This window comes from Olea europaea, chromosome 3 (genome assembly GCF_002742605.1).
Source record: "Olea europaea var. sylvestris chromosome 3, O_europaea_v1, whole genome shotgun sequence".
Lineage (NCBI taxonomy): Eukaryota > Viridiplantae > Streptophyta > Magnoliopsida > Lamiales > Oleaceae > Olea > Olea europaea.
This window is the reverse complement of record NC_036239.1, coordinates 23,183,011-23,201,247: the sequence shown is the minus strand read 5'-3', so window position 1 is coordinate 23,201,247 and position 18,237 is coordinate 23,183,011. Positions and strand designations below refer to the sequence as shown.

Genomic DNA, 18,237 nt, shown 5'->3' with positions numbered 1-18,237 from the left:
TTAAAATCAGGGACAGTGATGTGCCAAAAACTGTTTTTAGAACAAGGTATGGTCATTTTGAATTTCTTGTGATGCCATTTGGTTTGACCAATGCACCAGCAGCATTTATGGATATGATGAATAGAGTGTTTCGCCCGTATTTAGACAGATTTGTGATTGTATTCATTGATGATATTTTAGTATACTCTCGAGATCATGATGAGCACATAGAACATCTTAGAATCATCTTGCAGACTCTACGTGATGAGCAGTTGTATGCTAAATTCAATAAATGTGAATTCTGGCTTGATAAAGTTGTATTTTTGGGACATGTCATATCAGCAGAAGGAATTTATGTTGACCCGCAGAAAACAGAGGCAGTGGTAAAATGCGAAAGACCTACTAATGTGATAAAAATTCGAAGTTTTCTTGGCTTAGCAGGTTATTACCGTCGTTTTGTAGAGGGATTTTCTAAAATTGCTCTTCCTTTGACCAGTTTGACTAGAAAGAATGCTAAATTTGTTTGGAATGAAAATTGCGAAAAAAGTTTCCTCAAATTGAATATATTAGTGTCAGCTCCAGTTCTTACACTTCTATCTCTCGGTGAAGAGTTTGTGATATATAGTGATGCTTCACGGCAGGGTCTTGGTTGTATTTTGATGCAGAATGGGAAAGTTATAGCGTATGCTTCCAGGCAGTTGAAGAAACATGAACTGAATTATCCTACACATGACTTAGAGCTAGCTGCAGTTGTCTTAGCCTTGAAAATTTGGAGACATTACTTGTATGGTGAGAGATGCCAGATATATACAGATCATAAAAGCTTAAAGTATATTTTCGATCAGAAAGAGTTAAATTTGAGGCAAAGAAAATGGTTAGAGCTGATAAAAGATTACGACTGTAAGATTGATTATCATCCAGGGAAGGCTAATGTAGTTGTTGATGCTCTCAGTCGGAAAATATCGAGTCCTATGACCCAGACTAATGCAGTATGTTCATCTTTGTTTGGTGAGTTCAGAGGTTCTCATGCTCAATTATCAGTTACTAGTGTAGGAGCATTGTTTACCAACTTCCAAGTGAGGCCTACTTTGATTGACACAGTTAGAGAAACTCAAACTCAAGATCCAGTGTTGAGCAAATTGAAAGAAGAAGTTAGTAAAGGTAAGCATACATATTATACCATTCGAGATGATGGAGCTTTAGTTATGGGAAACAGATTATGTGTTCCAGATAATTCAAAATTGAAGGGAGAAATTCTAGAAGAAGCACATAGTTCAGCTTACGCGATGCATCAAGGTAGTATAAAAATGTATCGTGTACTCAAAGAACACTATTGGTGGCATGGAATGAAGAGAGAAATAGCTGAGTTTGTATCCAGATGTCTCATTTGCCAGCAAGTGAAACCAGATCGTCAGAAAACAGCTGGATTGTTACAAACGTTGCCTATTCTTGAGTGGAAATGGGAACACATTACTATGGATTTTCTATTTGGACTTCCACAGACTCAGAGTGGACATGATGGTATAAGGATCATTGTAGATAGATTGACGAAGACTGCTAGATTTTTGCCTATTAAAGTCACTTACTTGTTAGATAAATTAGCAAAAATATATGTTGACGAGATAATCAGTTTATATGGGGCACCAGTATCTATTGTTTCAGATATAGATTCTCATTTCACTTCTAAATTTTGGCCCGGTTTACAGAAAGTTATGGGTACTAAACTTCATTTCAGTACAGCTTTTCATCCACAAACAGATGGTCAGTCAGAAAAAACTATTCAGACTCTGGAAGACATGTTACGAGCTTGTGTACTACAGTTTAAAGGGAATTGGGATACTCATCTTTCTTTGGTGGAGTTTGCTTATAATAACAGTTATCATTCGAGTATAGAAATGGCTCTTTTTGAAGCACTGTATGGTAGGAAATGCAAAACTCCAATATGTTGGGATGAAGTTGGTGAAAGAAAGTTATTGGGTCCTGAATATATTCAGATTACTGCTGAGAAAGTAAAGACAATTAAAGAAAAGTTAAAGACAGCCCAAGATAGACAGAAGAACTATGCAGTAGACGCAGAAGAAACCTTGAATTTGATGTTGGAGATAGAGTTTTCCTGCGATTGTCGCCATGGAAAGGTGTTATTAGATTTGGTAAACGAGGTAAATTGAGTCCGAAGTATATTGGACCATATGAGATTGTTGAACGCATCGGTCCAGTTGCGTATCGATTGGCTTTGCCAACAGAATTGTCTAGAATTCATGATGTATTCCATGTTTCTATGCTTCGTAAGTATATTCGAGATCCATCTCATGTTTTGGAATCACAACCAGTAGAACTGAAGGAAAATCTTACCTATGAAGAAGAACCAGTTCAGATATTGGATAGAAAAGAATAGGTTTTGCGTAGTAAGACTATTCCATTGTTTAAAGTCTTGTGGAGGAATCATGCTATAGAAGAAGCGACATGGGAAAGTGAAGAGCAAATGCGTTCTCAGTATTCCCAGATTTTTTGTACCTAGTTGATCGAATTTCGAGGACGAAATTCTTTTAAGGGGGTGAGTTTTGTAATACTCTAGTCAATTCAAAAAGAAAAGTCAAACTTAAAAAAAAGGACAAAAGAAAAAAAAAAAAAAAAAAAAAAAGGTGGCAGGCGATGGAAACTAATACAAATCCAAACCAAATTCATAACACACACATATCACACAACACACACACAAGAACGGACTAGAGAAGAAAAAGAGAAAGGAAAAAGAGGAAAAAAAAAAGAAAAAGAGGAAGAAAAAGAAAAAGAAAAAAAAAGGAAAAATTTGCCAATGTGTTAGGAATTAAGTGCTCTATTCTATTAGGCTTGAATTTCTCAATTTTGAAAGGTAAGTAAAAAGTTACTTATTGTTAAGTTATGTTTGATTTTGTAGTTGTTAGATTGTTAGGTTAAATTTAATTTTATTGAAGGTGTTAAGTGTAATAAACTATGAAATTGAATAAAATGAAAGAAAAATTAATTTTAGTAATTAAAGAGACGTTAAAAATCGCCTAAACGTGAAATAATTATAATTGGGTATCGCCTATTTAATTAATGAGATTACTTAAATTAGTTAATTATTGATTTAAAAATTATATTATATTTCAGGTGGCGATATGGATATCGGGATAGCGTACCAATCGATTTGATTTTGGCGTACACAGTTCTGTGAGTGGAAAAATATAAATATTTTTAAAGTATTTATAAATTAAGTTTATTGTTAAAGTATGTGTAATTATATGCAATTATGTGTTCAAATTACATGATTTTTATGGAAATATCTTTTATTATGATACACGTGGGATTTCAAAGATTGTATACGTTACATTGTGAATTGGAATATGAGATATGATTTTGAGATCGACCAGAAAAATACCCGTGATTATATGTTTCTTCTAGTTCACTGAGGGGCCTTGGCCGTGTTCTAAACTACACTGAGGGGTCATGGATCGAGGATGAAGGGGTCTCGACCTGTACATATAGTTCACTGAGGGGCCTTGACCATATTCTCGAATTGATTTGGAGAGGTCTTTGAGACCGACTTTCGTTCACGGAGGGGCCACAGGCCCATGGCGAAAGTTCTTAGCCCAAGGGGCGGATTACATATTTCAGTCAAAGGGTACATTTTTGGTGGATTTTTTAGCGCGTTTGATGTGATGAGATTATAGGATGATTATCAGCTGATGTTATATCCTGATTTTAAGATGATATTCTTATGACTTTATGTGAATATTTCACTTTTTGGCTATAATTACATGATGGAAACTTGTGAATTATCAAATGATATGAATTTGATTTTCAATAAAAATGTATAAATGAAAACATATATTTATTTTGAACTTCTCCACTCACTGAGCTATCAACTCATATATTTTTTCATATTTTTCTTTATCAGGCAGCAGTTGAGAATCTGGGCATCTTTTGGAGTTGAGCCTTGATTTTGGAGTCAGAGCCACACGACAGAGTTTGTTTGTATGACTCACTTCATAGAACATGTAGTCAGTGTTTTGGGACGCATATTCATGTCTAGATGTGATTTTGCATCATCTTGTAGATAGTTATGGGGCGCACTATGTATTATGTATATATATGTATATTTTATTGTATTTCTTGGTAAAAGTGGAAAATTCGGCTTATCATTATTGTGCTGTGCTATAGTTTGGAAGTTGTGTGAAATTGATCACAGGTTGGTTAGCCCTGTTTACAGGGGAGATAATACCGAAATTTTATTAGAAAAATGATGTAGAATAAGTGATATATTGTATTTGTAGTAACCTTGACGGTGGGTCCGACTTTTAGTTGGTATCTATCATTGGCGCATGCCACGTCCGGATCTAGTGGTGTTACACGGGGCAGGGTGTGTCAATTTGGATGTTGGCATCTTGACATGTAGCAATAATCAACTTGCCTTGGTATTTGTATTTCAGAGTTGTACCGTCGACTAGAATTAGGGGTCGCATAGCATTTCGAAATCCTCGAATGCATTGTCCAAGAGCCATAAAGAATAATTTGATATAGTTCTTGATCTTCCTCTCAATAAAAAATGTCGAGCCAGGATTAGTTTTCTCCATGTTATGGCAATACCTGGCCAATTTAGCATAACTTTTTTCTACCGAGCCCATTAAATCCTCCAACACGCATTCTTTGGCCTTCTGGTAGCTCATGACTACTCCGTACTCTCGACGAACGTCGTTAATGATGTCCGATGGTCTGTATATTGTCCGTGGATCCTGATACTTGTGAATTATCTGTTGACCAATAAACCAAGCTCGGGCTTGCCTGTGATCATTGCGACAAACTCCCACTTCACAAGTATGTTCTCGTGTATATTTGTGAATTACGAAGCACTCATTCGTGTCCATTTTCATCGCTTGCAAATGCCAACTGCAACTATCATCTACGCATGATAGTGTCAACAACGACCTATTCGATTTTTTCACTCTAAACTCAAAGTTGTATTTCAGTGCAATTAGGTGCGCGGCTTCTTGCAAATCTTTATTCGTTTCAAATAGTTGCTCGACATACAAATTCTCATTATCAGGAACCAAATGTGAGGAGTTAGAGGACGATGCACTCGATCTAGGCCCCGAGGTCCCACCCCACTCATGTCTCTGCCAGGATAAAGTAATCAAGTCCTCATTTGAAAAGTATTTGTGTTTTCATTCTCGTTGTCACGAGTTACGGAGGGGATTCTATGTGCAACTATCTCTTGAATAACCACATCATCTTCACGAACTATTTTCACCGTATCCCAAAAATCATTAGCATTGTGATCCCTACCTTCCGAGTCTACTTGTTCATCTTCGATGATATCTTTCCTTACTAAAGTCACGCAAAGAGGAGTCGTGTGCTTATTGTTCAATTCAATCAGATAATTCACCTCATCAACAAAAGAAATCATTATAGGTGGAATCGAAACTGATGCAAGCTCGCTGAATTTAAATTTAAATTTCATGTTGTACTGAGAAGGATCAACATTCAACTTGTTCTGTAAATCATTATAGAGTTCTACATACGATGTATCTGATGATATGAAAATTGCGATACCACCACGTTTAGCACTTGTCCATTTTCATACACATTGATTTCTTTCATCCAATTCGAAATCATCAAAGTAACAAACTGAGACTAGAACCATATCTGCATGTCAAAACAGAATTTTTAATTACAAGAAAAATATCAACGGCAATAAAAATAACACAAAAAGGGGGGGGGAAAGAAAATAGTTGACAAACAGCCGGCCAAATAACCGGTTGTTTAAATAGACTGTTAAACAGCCGGCCAAACAGTCGATCAAACAGATCAAACAGTCAAATCATCGGCACGCGTCGGGCCATTCCGACAATGTATATGCAGATGAATTTTTTCTAGTCGAATACTTAAAAAAATTACGAATTTATTAATTTTTTTTATCTACATTACCGTTAAATGTCGAAATATAATTTATTGATTTAAACATACAATAATTTAATGAAAACAAGATTAAATTTGCGTATATAAACTTACCGAACCGACGAGATTGATGTCCACAAATTTTTCGGCATCTGATTTTGATAAATTTTTTAGTTTCTGCAGCTGAAGCAGATGAAGGATGAGAGTGTTTTATTTATCTGTGTTGGAGTAAATAAATAAGAAAAGTAGGAAGTGTTTGATTTTTATTTGTTAAGTAAAAGGGTATTGATGTCATTTACAAAAACCAACTTTTATAATTGTATAATGTATTTAAGTGTATTTTTGTTTTTTAGCATTGGATAGATGATTTTCGTAATATTGTGATTTGACTAAGTCAATTTTAAAAATCCCCTCCCGACATCCCCGCGCCCGCGGTTCTACATTTCCAAATTCTTCTTTCTGATTCAATTGCTACCCTGCATACTCTCTCCCTCTAGATTATCTCGATCAATCTCCATATATTTAAGGAGAGCGGACCGCAGTTGGTGGATTTATAGTAGTCTGATGATTGCCGAGTCAAGTCGCTCATTTTTTACTCGGGGTTGATTTCCAAAAAGGATCGGTAATGGAAAGTTTGATATCTTTGTTGAACAGAAAAGAGTTCGCATAGTTGCACTGCACTCGGAGATAATGGAGAAGATAATGCGTTGCCTACTCTCTGGGATGCGTTGTCATCTGTAGCGTTCGTCGGTGGTCAGGTTTGGGAATTTCATTAATTTCTTAGTTCATTTCTGTAAATGTTATCCTATTTCAAAAAAAATAAAATAAAATAATAATAATAATAATAATAATAATATTTTTATATTGATTTGTATTAGCTAAGAATCATCTAATTTTTCTTATTTTTTCTTCATCATAGTTGTAGTGTATGTAGATCTTCATTATGCATTTTCAATCAACACTTGTTTTCTTTTCTTGTTGTATACAATATATCATTGTTTCTGAAATTGTTACTAGGTATCATTTAATTTAAGTTTTTTAATTTGCATCCACTAATTTAATATTGACAAATTATTACTAGGTTGAAAGCTGTGTTAGGACTTCGAGCTCATACAAAAGTTAAAGTAATTTAATTTGTAGAAGATTACTTTTAGATGCAAATGAAGGCCCCTCTGAGAGTTCAAGATTATTTCACAGTTGATATTGATAGGATGATAAGGGCACATAGAATTGATTTTATGGTGTGATCTCCATGGATTTCATCCTTTTTGAAACCTCATTGGGTGTATTGTGAAATGTGAATATTAATACAGATCACTTTATTTATGACCTCTTTCAACATCTTTGCTCGGGATAATAGTAACTGTTTGCTTTTGAAAGATGTCTTTGACAAGTCATTTAGCATTTTGTGGAAACTGATTTCATTTTTATTTGGTTTGTAGAGTTCTGGAAAATCATCAGTACTTGAAAGCATTGTTGGAAAGGACTTTTTGCCTCGTGGATCTGGTAACTAGTTACCTCAATATTTTAGCTGCTGCCCATTCTGTTTCTAGTTACCTTTTTTTTTTGGTAGATTAGCTTGCCGTTACGTGAATGGTTGAAGATATCATGATTAATTTTTATGCAAAATATGCAGGCATTGTTACTTGACGTCCCATTGTCCTACAGCTTCATCGCATTGATGAAGGTAGAGAATATGCTGAATTTGGACATTCCAAGAAAAAGGTTCACTGATTTTGGTGATAATTTTCTTTTAATGTATTTATTGTGTAATTTCATTGTCTGGAACTTTGCTTTCGTATCCAGCCATAGATATCGCCTGTATTCCAGTAATGATAAATCTTGTGAAAAACATGATCGCTGGCGGTGGAAGCTTTTCTTCTTTCAATTTTTGTTGACAAAAGAACAGTATAAGAGATTAAAAGTATGTTTGAGAATTGTTTATAAACGGTTAAAATTAATAACAGTTCAAAATAATTGGTGGATAAGTGTGTAGTATTTATGAGTCATACAAAATATGTGAACAAAAAGTGATTTCATTGATTATAAACAATTTATAAATGGTAGCCAAACAAGGGCTATTTATTATTATTATTATTATTATTATTATTATTATTATTATTATTATTATTATTATTATTATTATTATTATTGTGTTTTCTCATAGATAAAGTGTGGAATTTTATTTTTCCTTTGTTACAACAAATATAAGGCCGTGGTTGGTTTGTCATTTTTGGCCCATTTTCTATTTTCCGTTTTTGAAAACGTGAAAAACGCTTTTGTTCCGTCGTTTTCGAAAACGTATTTTCGAAAACGAGTTAAAATTTATAACTGAAAACGTAAAACGACTTTTTATCGTTTTCAGTTATAAACTAGGAAGCACCGACACGCTCCTGGCGACGACGTACCGATGTCCAACACGAGTCGGACACCGATACGTGTCCGACACGTCGTCGACGCGTGTCAGAGTCATGTGAGGCTTTGGTGGGCCGAAAAATGAAACCAGTGGAAGGAAAGAAAATCGCGAAGGAAAGAAGAAAAGAAAGAAGAAGAAGAAGAACCTGGTAGCTGGTTGATTCTTAGAGAAAGAAAGAAAAAAAGAGAGAAGAGAAGATGAAGAGACGGCTGAAATGAAAAGTCATACTTTACCAATACAAATTTTAATTTGTGGGCCCACCACTGTAAATTTTCTCCTTTAGTGCACCTTTTGTATTTTTCAATGGCTATAATTCTTTATAAAATAATGTACAATATTTTGTTTGATCAATTTGTACCATGTAACCCTTCAACAACAAATCAAACTTATATAACAACACATACATTTTCTTCCTTAGTCACAGTAACTTGCGAAAATTGAAAGAAAATCTCAGAACATCCAAGTTTTTTTTTTGTTATTTCATCTTTTTCAAAAATTTCATCAATCCACATTTGAAAAATCATTTGCAAGATCAAGAAGAAGATATTTTTTCAAGTTTCGGGTAATATCACTCCTATTTTACTTAAGTATTTAAAATTATTTTTCTTTTGAAGTTATGAGTGATAATGCTATGGATGATGATTTGTCTAAACCTCTTTGGAAATATATTACAAAACTTGATAAATTTAATGAAAAGGGTAGTAACATTCTTTGGCAATGTAATTTTTGTAATGCAACTAAGACAAGTTCTTACACAAGAGTGAAAGCACATTTGTTAAAATTACAAGTCTATGGAATTGGGGCTTGTGGAAAAGTAACTATGAAAGATATATGTGAAATGCAAAAAATGGAAGATGAAGTCAAGTTGAGAATGCAAACTAAGGCGGGGAAAAGAGTGCCACTGCCATCGAATAATATGGGTTCTAAGGATTGTTATGTTTGGAGGAAAGGAAAAGAAAGAATAGTGCAATAGAAAATGCTTTTAATGTGACAACACGTGACCAATTTAATTCCGAAATTGCTAGAATGTTTTATTCAAGTGGTTTGCCTTTTACTCTTGCAAGAAATCCATATTACATTAGTTCTTATACTCTTGCTTCCAATAGTCGAATTTCGGGGATATTTGCCTCCCGGTTACAAGCTGAGAACTACTCTTCTTCAAAAAGAGAAAAAAAATGTGGAAAGATCATTAAATCCAATTAAAGGCACATGGGTGGAAAAAGGAGTTACCATTGTGAGTGATGGATGGAGTGATCCACAAAGAAGGCCACTAATTAATTTTATGGCGGTGACCGAGAGTGGACCAATGTTTTTAAAAGCGGTTGATTGTTCCGGTGAAACAAAAGATAAATATTTTATTGCTAACTTGATGAAGGAGGTTATAAATGAAATTGGTCATCAAAAGGTGGTTCAAGTAATAACCGATAATGCTCCAAATTGTAAAGGTGCTAGACAAATAATTGAATTGGAGTATCCTCATATTTTTTGGACACCATGTGTTGTACACATACTAAATCTTGCTTTGAAGAACATTTGTGCCGCAAAGAATGTTGAAAATAATTTGATTACATATGAGGAATGCAATTGGATTACTAATCTTCATGATGATGTAATGATTATAAAAAATTTTATCATGAACCATTCCATGAGACTAGAATGTTTAATGAATTTGTGCCTTTGAAGTTGCTTTCCGTAGCGGAGACACGATTTGCTTCTATTATTGTCATGTTAATGAGATTTAAGCTTATTCGACGTGGTCTTCAAGCTTTGGTTATTAGTGAAAAATGGTCACTTTATCGAGAAGATGACATGACGAAGGCAAGTTTTGTAAAATTGAAAGTGTTTGATGATCTTTGGTGGGACTCTATAAGTTATGTTCTTTCCTTCACTTCTCCCATTTATGACATGCTTAGATTTTGTGATACGGATAAACCTTGCCTTCACTTGATTTACGACATGTGGGATACAATGATTGAGAAAGTGAGAGGAATAATTTATAGGAATGAGAAAAAAGTTCAAGAAGAGGAATCATCATTCTACAATGTTGTTCATCGGATACTTGTAGATCGTTGGAACAAAAATAACACTCCACTTCATTGTTTGTCTCATTCTCTAAATCCAAGGTAATTTTTAAATCTAATTCATACATTTAATGTTTATTTACATTATCATAATATTTAATATGTTTAGTTAGTTATTGAATGAATTGTCATTTTCCCCCCCTCTTGTTTAGGTACTATAGCGAGGAATGGCTTAATGAGGATCCCACTCGACTTGCTCCACATAGAGATGTAGAGATTTCAAGAGAAAGAATAAAATGTTTTAAGAGGTACTTGTCAAATGAAGAGCGTATTATGGTGAATAAGGAGTATGCCAAATTCTCAACTATGGAAGATGACTTTGGTGATTTTGAATCCATCCATGATCGTTACCGCTTGGACCCAAAGACTTGGTGGGTTATTTATGGTGCTTGCACACCTATGCTTCAAAGTTATGTTTTGAAATTATTGGGGCAACCTTCTTCTTCATCGTGTTGTGAGCGAAATTGGAGTACTTATTCCTTTTTGCACTCTCTTAAACGAAATAAGCTAAATCCAAAACGTACGGAAGATTTGGTTTTCGTCCATAGGAATCTTCGTCTCTTGTCAAGGAGGAGTACGCAATACTCACAAGGAGAGACTAAAATGTGGGATATCGGTAGAGATGCATTTGATACATTTGAAGATATTGGTGTGCTTGAAGTCGCTAATTTATCTCTAGACGAACCAGAATTGGAGGCGATGGTATTTGCTGATGGAGATGAAGATGTTGAAGAGATTCAAGATGAAATGATGTAATTAATTTCATTTTTACTTTTTGAACTTATGTCATTAAGAAACATTGATGAATTTAATGTCAAGTTTGATTTCTATTTATCATTATATATATGATTCAATAAGTACAAAAAATTAATACTTTAGACTATAAAATTAAAATAAACAAAAAATTTTTTAATCAACGTGTCGGCGATGTGTCGTGTCGGAACTTTTTTAAAAAATCACGTGTCGGACACTCGTATCCGTGTCGGTGCTTCTTAGGTTATAAATGTCGAAAATGCTCAAAACGCGAAAAACGGCCGTTTTCGAGGAAAACTAAAAATCGTTTTGAAAATGAAAATGTAAACCAACCACTACCTAAGTTTTTTTGTGATATATACTTTTATCATTATCAATGGAGGATATAAGCTCTTTTAGCTAATAACATAATTAAAATAACTGATAACAAATTAAAAATTTTAAATCCTTTTCTCTAAATTCTATGTAGACCCTAGTGTCAAACAATCAAGAAATAAAATCATGTATGATGATGGATAAATGTGTCAATCTTGAGAGATCCAAAATTTTTTGCAACTATATTTCATCATTTCTTTTATCTTCATTTTGGAGACTAATTTCTAGTATATTCTGTGCAGCTGCTGTGAAAAAAGAGATCTCTGATGAGACTGATTGAGAAACAGGACATGGCAAACAAATTTATAGTGTTCCAATATATCTCAGTATTTATTCCCCTAATGGTGAGGCGGGGAAGGATTATTGGTCATTTTTCATTTTGCAGATTCAATTCCCTGTTTAAAATAGTTTCTGACAATATTATGAAATCTGAGAATATCAATTTCTCCCATTTTGGTTGTAGTAGAGCAGAAATAAGATGAAAAATGATTCTGACAAAGCAATGGCAATACGTACGGTATAATATATTAGCAGCAGGGGCGGACCCACATGGGGTCATGTGGGGTCAGATGACCCCACAAAATTTTTGGGTCTTTTTTTTTTTTTTTTCCATTCAAAAAATGGTTGTTTTAACTCGTTTTCAACCCACTTTAATACATACTAAATGAAAAATGAAATATTGCATTTTTAATATCATTTCTAAGCATTCATGGCCTAATTTTTCACTTTTTATGGTGTATGAAATGATTGATCATAGCAAAAAATACGATGTATTAAATTTTTGACCCCACAACCCAAAACTGCTAGGTCCGCCCCTGATTAGCAGCGGATAAAACTCCGTCCCTTTCTTCCACACTTCCAAGAAAAATAAAAATAAATTAATGGATAACAATAATAAGTGTGTGACGACCCGAATCCTTAATGGTTCGAGTATCACTAAAATAAACTAATTTAAAGAATATTCAACATAATCATATAAATTATTTAAGCACTTACCAAAATTAAAATAATATAATGAATTTAATAAATTAATTTGGAACGAGAAATATTTTAAAACATTTAAAATCAAATGAAATGATAGTTTGATAACTTAATAATTTTATTATTGAAACTATTGCCATCATAAGCCATCTCCGTGTCAACCGCCTCGAATCGTCAATTATCTAAAAGTATAAACATAATGGGGTGAGAATAATTCTCGATAAGCGTGCATGGATAATGAATTCATATGTGTATTTCTACGAAAAATTCATAACTTACATAGGAAGACACGAAAATTAGACCGAACTTATATGGTGCTAAATTCTCGTGCGTAGCGTTACTGAACTCTGGTTCGTTCTTAATAAAACATACGTAACATGGACCAAACATAACATAACCGTAGAAATGTTACATACATAAACATTAACCGCCATAAACATAAAGTACAACTTACCATTTTTTATTGGACAATCCAAAATGATAAAATGAGTTATTGTTAAAAAGTGATCCTTGAGCGTGTGATTGTAGAAGAGAAATAGAGGAAGTGGAGAGACAAAGTTATAAAGGTAGAGAGGGAAAGTGTGTAAATAGTTGTTGTGGGGTAATTTAGTGTTGGGTTTGTCTCCTATTTATAGTGAAAATTCTTAATCATGTGTAGAAAAGTGAAAGGAAATAACTAGATGTTAGGCATGGTCAATGCTTAAATGGTGTGTTGTCATGAAAATGATAAAATCAATAGCTTAAATCATGTGGTCAAATCAATTCATTTAGTTTAAAACTTGGTGTAAATAACGCATGTAGTCAAATCAATTTCCTTTATTTACATGATCAAATCAATTACATTGGCTTGAAATGTGGTGTGAATCATGCGTGTGGTCAATAAATCATCATTAATCAAGACCAATTAACATATTTACATATGTTTTATGCATGGTTTCATCTAATTTCCAAAATAACTTTCTACTTAGGTCCTCAACTATCGGTTAATAATTAATAAGGTCATTAGACTAGACCAATAATCGACAAGGTCATTTAACTTTAATAACGGTGCAATCAAGTCCTAAATTTAAATTTAATTAGCAGTAAAAATTTGGGATGTTACAATAAGAGTTCTGTGCAAGACATGTAAATTGTGTGTGACATCCAGCATGCATAAAGCAAGTGAATAACTAAAGAAAGTTTCTGGAGAAAAGCCATGTATGTCAGGGACATTTGATTGTCGTTTATTAAATAGTTATGTTAATGGTCTTGGTTTTGACTATGGATTGTGTTTTGAAGTTGCAGTTGTTCTCTTATTCTTATTTTTTATTCTATTTATTGATTTTACTTTTTGGCTTACTTAGTTTTGTACACAGATAACGAACAAAGTTCTGTTGTCCATTTCTGGTTGCCTTTTACCATATGAGTTGAATGAATGTGATGTAACTGTATTCCCGCGTTTTATATTTTGAGTGCAGTGAGTAATTTGTTCATTTCTGATTGTTGTCGTTGTGAATTTGACACCGATCGATCTTCCTGGACTTACAAAAGTAGCTGTTGGTCAGTTTTGCATCCCCTACTTTTTGTGTTTAATCTTTTCTGTCACACTTCCCTTTATCACACAACCTGATTGGTTTATTGCTGGTTTATCATAGAGGGTCAACCTGAAAGCATTGTGCACGATATTGAGAACATGGTCCGGAGTTATATTGAGAAGGTATTCTACAATTTTGAGGTTGCTTTGACCATAAAATTTGTGAACGTTATTGAGAACTTCCAATTGTAATAGACTGCTAAGCTATTACTTCTAGACTTTAGTTTAAGATGAGTTTATTTAAATTATATTTTCTGGTTAAAATAATTTACTTAAGCCAAACTGTATTATTTTGGCGATTTCTCCTGCCAACCAAGATCTCGTAACATCAGATGCAATCAAGATTTCTCGTGAAGTAGACCTGAAAGGTATGACATTTGTCAAACTGTGTGGGGGGCATGAGATAGTGTCTTATTGAATGTTATTGCGATTCACAGTCAGCATGTTTTAGTGTTTACATTTATTAGTCTGTTATCACGTTCCCACTTAGTGATTATTAGTTTTGTTTCCACTGTTTGGTGGCTTTGTGATGATTTTGTTCCAGGAGAGAGAACATTTGGAGTTCTAATGAAGATTGATCTTATGGACAAGGGTACTGATGCTGTCGATGTAAGTTGAAATCTTTATATTGCTAATCTAACGATACTAGTAAGAATAACCATAATCAGCAATGACAATTTAAGAACTGTCTTTTATAAACTTGGCTTGATAAAAGAATCATTTTTCGCCACTCAGGTTGATAAGCACTACTTCTATAAAAGGTCCAATAAAATCATATCTTTTAAGTTTGGTCTACCTCACCTTTCCATCTGCTTTACTAATATTTTATCAGACTTGTGAGCTAGATTTTTCTCTGTATCTACTCATGACATGCTCCATCCACCTAAAATTTCATTTCCTCAGTTTATCCTTAATTGGTGTTGTTGACACATAAAAATTCAGCCCAAATCGAACAGCTCAAGGAGTGAAGCCCAATTGGAGGATCCCCAAATCAGATAACCCAAAGAACGAAGCCCAATCGAACAAATCAAGATGAAGGCCCAAATAAGGAGGCCCAAGAACGCGGTAACGCCATCGCCCAAGTTGCAAGTCGCCCAGAATCTGAGCGAATGAAGTGTCATACAGTCGCCCAGAGTTGTTGCTCTATTCTCGCCCAAACCTTCAAGTCGCCCAAGGTCTTAACAAACATAAAGCGTCGTGGTTATCAAAAAGTGCAGTTATCAAAGCAGTTATTAAAGCAGCCCTATCACGTTCCACGATTCAAAGAACTTAATCGAAAGCAGTTGAACGATGAAGAGTAATGGCAGCAGTTAAAAAAGGCAGTTTTCATGATAAGTTGGCCATTACGAAGAAAGTGGGTAGTTATAGAACGATCAAGCAGTTTTTAGGGCGGTTGATCACAAAGAGATCGTCCATGAAGTATAAAAGGGAGAAAGGACATAGAACAAAGGACCGAATCCAAAACTCTCAAACAGAGAACATGTAATTTTCATTTCCTTAGTTTTTAGACTTAAATACTTATCTTTCAGTAACTCATGTGCTTGCGCCCCTTGGAGGCCGTTGTTTTTAATTTCCAATTGTAAAGTCATCGCCAATAAAAGAACACCCCTTTTTGGGACTTTGTCTCAAGAGGTTTGTCCCTTACACAATCGTCTGATCCTTTTTAATTGTTAGCGACTAACCCGCGCGAAACAATTTGGCACACCCAGTGGGACAGTGGTGTTAGGTGTTGAAAGTACAAAAGGGGAAACAATATGCCTCAGAGATCCGATAAGGAAGCAGCAAGTCAGGGAGGAATCCAGTCTATGATCGAGCGATATGAGAAGCAGCATGCCTCTCCATGAACAGATGGACAGAATCAGAGCAGTAACAGTCGTTACGAACTAATGACGGAGTTGAGTCCTCGAACCATGCGTGCATTACTTGGAGAACTCACGCAAGACATCGTTGAACAGGTAAATCTTCGAAGTATTCATAATATGGAAAGATTTACGCAAAATGGGAATGTACACTATGACAACATGGCCAAACAACTAAAGACGTTGAATGAAACAATGAATAAGTTAGTAGGCCAAATATGTCAACCGGCTATACCTCTTACAAATCACTTTCAAACTAGGACAATCGTGGGACATAATCCCTCGGTCCTAAATCCGAATCATGGGGTAGAACCGCTTTCTGGTCCCTCTACTTCAAACCAAGGGGGTACTACAGTGCCAAATCAAAACAATGGTAGTAGTATGCCTAACTTGGGGGGTAATCCAAACGTGAGAGATAATGTCCTAAACAATTGACAGAATATTCCACGTGGTAATGAGGGAATCGATGTTCAGGCTAATGATAATGGCCCTAATCATGGTAATTTTGTTGCCAATCAAGGACCAAACATCAGGCCTCATGCAAATCAACCGGTTAACCAACCTGTAGGAATTCCATATGACCCCAACATCATGTTGAGGAACCAGATTATGGAAATCGTACAGGATCAGATGGCTTTTGGGGTGTGTCCCGTCATTAGGCCGACATACACAAAGTCATATCCTGATTGGATAGACCAAGCATATCCATGGCCTAGAGGGTACAAAGTGCCAGAATTCTCACTGCTTACCGGTCTAGGAGAGGTGTCTACTCTAGAACACATAGGGCGATTCACATTGCAAAGTGGTGATGTAACCGATTACCATAAAATGAGGCTTTTCCCTAGTTCATTAACAGGAGTAGCTTTCATCATACAAATTTTTCATTAGATTCTTTTTATTATTCAAATTAGATTTTTAAATTGGATCTTTTAATAAAAGAGGTTAATAAATTAATTGGAGAAGTAAGTTCTTTAGGAAAAAGAATCTTTAATATTGAGAAAGATATTAATAAAATTCGTGAAAACTTATATTTTATTAAAGAACAAAATTCAGCTATTTTAAACAAAATTTCTAGAATAGAAGATAAAAAAAAATTTCTAGATCTTAAAATTACAGAAGCAATAGAAAATATAAATTAAAAATTAAATAATATAGAAAATAAACCAACTTAAGAAATAGAAAACATAATAAATAAGTTAGATTAAGTTTAAAAAATACAGGTAAAGAAAAAATAACTAGAAAATTATCTACAACATTTTATAAAATATGAATAATTTTCGTGGCAGATCAAGAATTATTAGAGAAGTAGGACCATCTTCATAAAGGCTAGAACGTTCTCGTTCGATGTGACCAAAGCTGACCTTATATTCGATAAATTATATAGGGATAAGCAGATAAAGTTGAGCGATAAGCACAAATTGCCAAACCCTGAACAAATTAAGGGTAAAAAATATTGTAAGTGCATTATGCATGGTCACATTTGACTAACAATTGCTTGATTTTCAGTCATGTATTGCAGGATGCCATTGAATCAGGACGAATTACGTTCGATGATAAGAAAAAGATGGCAGTGGACGAAAATCCTTTCCCACAGCCACTTGGAGTAAACATGGTAACATCTGGATTTAAAAACAAGTTGCCAAAATTCAAGTTGGTCGTAGATGATGGAGAAGAGGGTCCTAGACCACATCCCAGCGTCTTTGAACGAATCAAAGGGAAAGAACCAAAAAAGGACGAAGACGTCTTGTGTGCAAGGTGTAAAAGAGAAGTGATGGAAACACGGAGAAACCAGGGACATGGCAGCATCCTCATCGCCCTACCTTCTTTCCAAACATTCAGCCTAGTAGAGGGCGAGGTACATCATTCTATAGAGGACCGCCTTTTGAGAGGCAGTTCAGGCCAGCAGATAATGGAAGAACATTCAGGTCGCAACCTCGCCGGCCAAATGTATGGCATTCATTCCAGTACAATGCAGGAAGGACAATACCCTTCGATGAGATGACTAGGACCCAACAAAGGCGTTTCCAACGAAACTACGGACGGATGATGAGGCAGCAACAGGGAATGCCACATCCTAAAGCGGCTAAACTACTCAAGGTAGCAAATCAAAATATCCTCAAAAATAATGAAGAGACCGATACAAATGAATCAATGAAGGAACTGCCAGAAACTTCTTCTGGGAGATCAAGGTTTGAGCGAGACAGAAGGGATGAAGAAGATCCAAATCAGCCCCTTGCTATCCAATTCGGTACGTTGCCTCCTGTAGTGGCCAATAATTACCTACTGGCCAATGAATTCAAGAATAAA

General features: G+C 34.8%; 1 long non-coding RNA gene and 1 pseudogene across 1 annotated transcript; both read left to right on the top strand.

Annotated features, from left to right (window-relative positions):
• Positions 1-7,331: 7,331 nt before the first annotated feature.
• Positions 7,332-11,858, top strand: LOC111390732. The gene is made up of 3 exons (XR_002701976.1): positions 7,332-7,398; positions 7,529-7,617; positions 11,760-11,858. It is a non-coding gene; the product is annotated as an uncharacterized LOC111390732 (long non-coding RNA).
• Positions 11,859-14,170: 2,312 nt separating this feature from the next.
• The window catches only part of LOC111380260, an 18,374-nt pseudogene continuing 14,307 nt past the window's right edge, over positions 14,171-18,237 (top strand).